Below are 6942 nucleotides of genomic sequence, written 5' to 3' on the forward strand. Positions count from 1 at the left end.
CCTGTTCCTTCCAAATAAATTCTGGTTTATCCAACAATTCACATTGACATCTACATTTGTTTGAAGAAAAGACAATACTTACTGTACCTCTCCTGTTGCTGCTTATGAGAAATCCTCCTCTGAAGTGTTTTCTGCAAACAAAACTTCCAGCAGTGTTGATATGCTGTGTCCAACAAAGTGCTCAATGCTTCCTCCTGATGATCTCCTGCATCGTGTAGTGATGTAGGGAAGACCCACTGAGCAGTATGGGGTACACAGCACATCAGTACTCCCAGAAACCTTGTCTTCTGAGGAGGGTTTCCTCACAATGGAGCAGCAGCAGGAAAGGTAATGACACACAACTGTATGAGGAGCCTGAGATGATGAGGATGGCCTCTCAAACAATTCCCATCCTAGGACCCCTGGAAATAAAGATAGGACCTGAGAAAGTTCTGGAAAGGCATGCACTACCAATTTAGGGAGGATTCTTCCCATACTTACTAGTGTAATGTGATCCTACTCCACTGACAACCAATATAAAGGGGCCCTTCCCAACTGATCATCAATGTAACAGGGACCTTTACCCAGTCATCACCAATCTAAGGTAGCCCTTCTTCCATTATCATCAATAAGGGGGACCTTTTCCCATTCACCACCAATCTAAGGAATTGCTTCTTCTCTGATCTTAAATGTAAGGGGGACTTTTTCCAGTAATCACCACTCTAAGGAAACCTTCCTTCCATGATCATCAATGTAAGGTGGACTTTTTACACTCATCACCATTCTAAGTAAACCTTCTCTTATCATCAATGTAAGGAGGACCTTTACAAGTCATCACCAGTCTAAGGAAACCCTTCTCCCTTTATTAATAATGTAAGATGGACCTTTACAAGTCATCACCAGTCTAAGGAAACCCTTCTTTCTTTATTAATAATGTAAGATGGACCTTTTCCCAGTCATCACCAGTGTAAGGGAACCCTTCTTCCTTGATTATTAATGTAAGACTGACCTTTTCCCAGTCATTGCAAATCTAAGGGAGTCTCTCTTCTCTGATCATCAATACAAGAAGGATCTTTTCCCTGTCATCACCAATCTAAGGGAGGTCTTCTGTGATCATCAATGTAAGGGGGATCTTTTCCCAGTCATCAGCAGTCTAAGGGAACCCTTCTTTCTTGATCATCCAATGTAAGATGGACCTTTTCCCAGTCATCACCAGTGTAAGGGAACCCTTCTTCATGATTATTAATGTAAGATTGACCTTTTCCCAGTCATTACAAGGGAGTCTCTCTTCTCTGATCATCAATACAAGGATGAACTTTTCCCAGTCATCACCAATCTAAGGGAGGTCTTCTCTGATCATCAATGTAAGATGGACCTTTTCCCAGTCATCACCAATCTAAGGGAACCCTTTTACCTTTATTATTAATGTAAGATTAACCTTTTTCCAGTCAGTACAAATCTAAGGGAGTCACTTTTCTCTGATCATCAATATAAGGGGGATGTTTTCCCAGTCATCACCAATCTAAGGAAGTCTTTCTTCTCTGTTCATTAAAGTAAGGGGAACCTTTTCCCAGTCATCACCAATCTAAGGGAGTATTTCTTCTCTGTTCATCAATGTAAGGGAGACCTTTTCCCAGTCATCACCAGTCTAAGGGAACCCTTCTTCCTTGATTAATAATGTAAGGCTGACCTTTTCCCAGTCATTTCAAATCTAAGGGAGTCTCTCTTCTCTGATCATCAATACAAGGAGGATCTTTTCCCAGTCATCACCAATCTAAGGGAGGTCTTCTCTGATCATTGATGTAAGGGGGACTTTTTCCCAGTCATCACTGGTCTAAGGGAACCCTTCTTTCTTCATTATTAATGTACAGTAAGATTGACCTTTTCCCAGTCATCACCAATCTAAGGGAGTCTCTCTTCTCTGATCATCAATATAAGGGGGGTGTTTTCCCAGTCATCACCAATCTAAGGGAGTCTTTCTTCTCTGTTCATCAATGTAATTAGGACCTTTTCCCAGTTATCACCATTCTAAGGGAACCCTTCTTCCTTTATTATTAATGTAAGATGGACCTTTTCCCAGTCATCACCAATCTAAGGGAGGTCTTCTCTGATCATCAATGTAAGGAGGGCCTTTTCCCAGTCATCACCAGTCTAAGGGAACCCTTCTTTCTTGATCATCTATGTAAGATGGACCTTTTCCCAGTTATCACCAATCTAAGGAAGCCCTTCTTCCTTGAATATCAATGTAAGGGAACCCTTCTTCCATGGTTATTAATGTAAGATGAACCTTTCCCCAGTCATCACCAATCTGAGGAAGTCTTTCTTCTCTGATCAGCAATGTAAGGGGGTCTCTTTCCCAGTCATCACCAGCCTAAGGGAACCCTTCTTCCTTGATTATTAATGTAAGATTGACCTTTTTCCAGTCAGTACAAATCTAAGGAAGTCTCTCTTCATCAATGTAATGAGGACCTTTTCCCAGTCATCACCATTCTAAGGGAGATCTTCTCTCATCATCAATGTAAGATTGACCTTTTCCCAGTCATCACCAATCTAAGGGAACCCTTCTTCCTAGATTATTAATGTAAGATTAACCTTTTCCCAGTCATCACCAATCTAAGGGAACCCTTCTTCCTAGATTATTAATGTAAGATTAACATTTTCCCAGTCATCACCAATCTAAGGGAACCCTTCTTCTTTGATTATTAATGTAAGATTGACCTTTTCCCAGTCAGTACAAATCTAAGGAAGTCTCTCTTCATAAATGTAAGGAGGATCTTTTCCCATTCATCACAAATCTAAGGGAGGTCTTCTCTCATCATCAATGTAAGGAGGGCCTTTTCCCAGTCATCGCCAGTCTAAGGGAACCCTTCTTTCTTGATCATCTATGTAAGATGGACCTTTTCCCAGTCATCACCAATCTAAAGGAGTCTTTCTTAACTGCTCATCAATGTAAGGAGGACCTTTTCCCATTCACCACCAATCTAAGGAAGCCTTTCTTCTCTGATCATCAATGTAAGGAGGACCTTTTCCCAGTCACCACCAATCTAAGGGAGTCTTTCTTCACTGCTCATCGATGTAAGGAGGACATTTTCCCAGTCATCACCAATATAAGGGAGTCTTTCTTCCATGATCATCAATGTAAGGAGGACCTTTTCCCAGTCATCACCAATCTAAGGAAGCCCTTCTTCCTTGAATATCAATGTAGGGGAACCCTTCTTCCTTGATTATTAATGTAACATGAACCTTTTTCCAGTTCTCACCAATCTGAAGAAGTCTTTCTTCTCTGATCACCAATGTAAGGGGGCCCTTTTTACCCAGTCATTGCCAAATTTATGGAAACCCTTCTTTTGTTCTTTCTTCACCGTGCTAATGTAGATACAATAATTATTAGCAGGGGTTCCCTGTGACCGGAAAGTTATATTGCAGGTTCCTTCATGTTAAGAAGGCTGAGAAAAGTGGCTTCACACCATGAGAGTTCCCATATTGCAGAGTCAGTGAGCGTTGTTCTGTTTTGAGCACCTCAGTCAGTATGGCCAGTATGGTCACCTGCTGAATAAACACCCTCTGCAGACAGCTTAACTCTCCAATAAGACACTGCAGCTTCATCTAACATAGCTTTACATGATAAATAGACAACGGTCTTCTACATCAGAAACTAACTGAGGGAACATGAAGAAGGGACTAAACCATCAAACCCGAACATACAGGAAAACTGGATTGTACAACTTCAACATACAGTAATAACAAGTTGTAGTTCCTTATTATTCTCTCTTTTCAGGTGAAGCTGGGAGAGGCTTGGAGCTGCACTCTGGTAAGTTTTTGTTTCAGAATAACAAGGAAATTAAATTGTACATCGGCATGATCCTAATACACAGCTCCCCCGTCTGCAGGCGACATCTGTCCGGGAGGCTGGAAGCAAATAGGTGAGACGTGTTACTATTTCTCCACTGAAAATAAAGTGCGATACAAGGCGGGTGAGGACTGCAAGAAGAAGAACGCCACACTGGCCAAAATACAGGAGAGCGACTCCACCCTGAAGGTACAAAATTCATATGAACCGTTATAGAGCAAAATGATACATAACAATACATTGTAATACCAATCGCCTATCCCACACAGAGCTAACTAACCTGTCTGGTGCCCAACACCCTCACAAACACCACCATTCCCACCATGTCATCCCTTGTGGAATTCTACAGAGTAGAGCATGGACAACTCCCATTGCATGGTGGGAGAGGACCTTTTCTGGGTTCCTAAGACATTGGTGTGAGAACGTCATCCACATAAATGTTATTTCACAGAAAGGGTTGCGAGGTCCATGCAATGATCACGGACTGATGTGTCCATGTAATATGTAAAATAGTGCTGAGCAGGGGCGGGCTGAAAACTCATGGGGCCCCCCGGCAATAGGGGGATCATGGGGCCCCTGTGTCCTTGCCCAAACTCAAAAAAGCCTATGAAAAAGGTACCAGGGGCATCTCATGGGGCAATCTACTGACCCTGGGCCCTCGGGCAGTGCCCAAGTTTCCAAATGATCAGTCCGCCCCTGGTGCTGAGTATGGATGGGCTGAATGTTCGAGTCGAACATCGGCTGTTCATGCGTTCGCTAATCACCCTCCCAGTGCCTCGTAACAGCCATGATCGACCATAGCAATGCACATGGCCATAGGTCAGATACAAGGCTTTGGCCTGAAAACAGAACACAAATGGGCGGAGCTAGCGGTGATGTCACTGCTAGCTTTTCCCCAATCGTTTACATCTGGCCGGCAAATGTCAGATTGCGGTGAGTGCTCGGGGTGCTGAGTGGTCGGCTGGCGTTTTTTTGTTTATTTTGGTGAATCTGCATTGTCGTGGCGATAGATTACAACGATGGAACCATTTTTTTTTTTTTTTTATTGTCAGAAACTGTTGTTTTGTTTTTTGTTCAGTTAAAGGAATTTTTCAAATGTCAAATGTTAATGGATAGGTAGGGGTACAAGTACCCCTTACTCATTCACAAGGAGGAGGGGCAGCATCAAGGTGCCCCCTTAAAGGGGTACTCTGATGCTAATGAGGGAATTGCCTTACCGGCAATTAAAACCACATGAGGTCCCCCCTATCCATTGCAGGCCCTTCGGGTCGGTAATGGATTTTGAGGGGAACCCCCACTCCTAAATTTAAAAAAAAATGGCGTGAAGGTCCTCCCCAAAATCCATACCAGACCCTTACCCCAGAATTCAGCCTGGCAGGTAAGGATAAGGTGGGGACAAGCGAGTGTGCCCCCCCTCCTGAAACATACCAGGCCACATGCCCTCAACATGGGGGGGTGCTTGGGGCAAATCACCTTGTCCCCATATTGATGGGGACAAGGTCATCTTTCCCACAACCGTGGCCGGTGGTAGTGGAGGTCTGTGGGTGGGGAGGCTTATCAGACTATGGAAGCCCCCTTTAACAGATCCCCCCCTCCCTATATGAATGAGTATGGGGTACATGGTATCACTACCTGTTCACGAAAAAAAGTGTAGTGTAAAAAAATGACAGGAGACAGTCTTAGATGAGTCCTTTAATAAAAACAAAAATGAAAAAAAATGTCCCCCGACGTAGATCCAACGTTTATAACAATGCCCATCGCCACCGCCTACCCGAAAAAAGGAAAAAAAAAACACTCCGCTCTCGACGCCAGCTCCTGACAGTTGCACCAGGATGACAGTTCTTAAATAGTTTGATGATGTCACAAGGGGGCACGGTCAACTCCGCCCCTTTGTGACATCATAGTCACGTGCTGTGATTGGCCAAAACATTGCACCTGACCATTGCTTTGGCCAAACTGTCAGAGCGCAGTGCATTGTGGGGCTTGGTGGGTGAACAGCCCGCTGAACGCCTTTGCCCTTTGCAAGTTTGCTGAACACAGGAACAGCCTTTGTTTGAGTTCGACTCAAAACTACATCCCATCCCTCCTCTTACTAGGCTGATTGTATCCTTTGTAACGGATAATTCATGTTACCTTTACATTGCCTCACAAACCATCATTGTACCTTTATAGCATGAAATTCCCCCATTTTCCCCCTTTTTTTTTTCCTTTTGTATCCCAGTTACTCTTTAAAATATGCCATAAAAATTTAGCAAAAAAAAAATACAGTGTTACCATTTGTACTTTGATATTGGAGGTATCTCGTCTTTTGGCATTCAGGGTTTTGGGTCTCCTTTGGGCACATTTTCTTCAACAAAAATACATTTTTACTGGTTGGGAGAAGGTTGGGGGTTATTTTTTTATTTTATTTTTTTAGCTGGATTGTGCCAAGGAGAAGCTTTCACTGGAAGTTCTGGTGTTCTCAAAGAGCACCCAACCAGATTCATGCCCGACATGGAAAATGGGTTGGAAACAAAAGTGGGAATCTCATTTTAGACACAATAGTAAATGTAGCATCACACGTATCACTTGGAGCCTGGCTAAGACTTCTTTATTGGATTCCAGATGCTGATTGAGAAAGACGGGAGAAGCTTCTGGATCGGTTTGAGAAGAGCTGATGGAGCCTGGAAGTGGGGGGATGACAGTGTGCAGTGAGTACTATCTGTATGTACCATCATCGGTCAGCAGTGTCGGTATTGTGCACAGATGGAGAGTGTAGTGCCGATTGTGTGACCTTCACCGGCACGTACATTGTGACGTCACCTCTGCAGTTTACTTGTTTTAATATATTTTCAGAATTTTAGTTAACACATTCAGCAGATTTGCAAATCCCCCCTCCCCCCGTGTGTATTTATACCCATATGGAAGAAAAAAATATTTGAAATATATATAAAAATATCCTTCCCAAATATATATGATCATATACAGTAATCAGTTTAGCAAGGGTGCTGCTCGCACTGCCTGAGATATCCCACATGTAAGAAAAATACATTTGAAATATATCTTAAAAATATTCTTCCCAAATATATTGACATATATTTGAAATACTACAATGTTGTCCATATTCAATATAT

At 42.8% G+C, this 6942-nt stretch overlaps 1 long non-coding RNA gene across 1 annotated transcript; it reads left to right on the forward strand.

Moving 5' to 3' along the window:
- Nucleotides 1–3757: 3757 nt before the first annotated feature.
- On the forward strand, nucleotides 3758–6520 carry LOC149449584 (uncharacterized). The gene is made up of 3 exons (XR_016315390.1): nucleotides 3758–3790; nucleotides 3870–4018; nucleotides 6434–6520. It is a non-coding gene; the product is annotated as an uncharacterized LOC149449584 (long non-coding RNA).
- Nucleotides 6521–6942: the final 422 nt, after the last annotated feature.

Source organism: Staurois parvus, unplaced genomic scaffold, assembly GCF_062004578.1.
Source record: "Staurois parvus isolate SC_StPar_1 unplaced genomic scaffold, SC_StPar_1.0 ptg000611l, whole genome shotgun sequence".
Lineage (NCBI taxonomy): Eukaryota > Metazoa > Chordata > Amphibia > Anura > Ranidae > Staurois > Staurois parvus.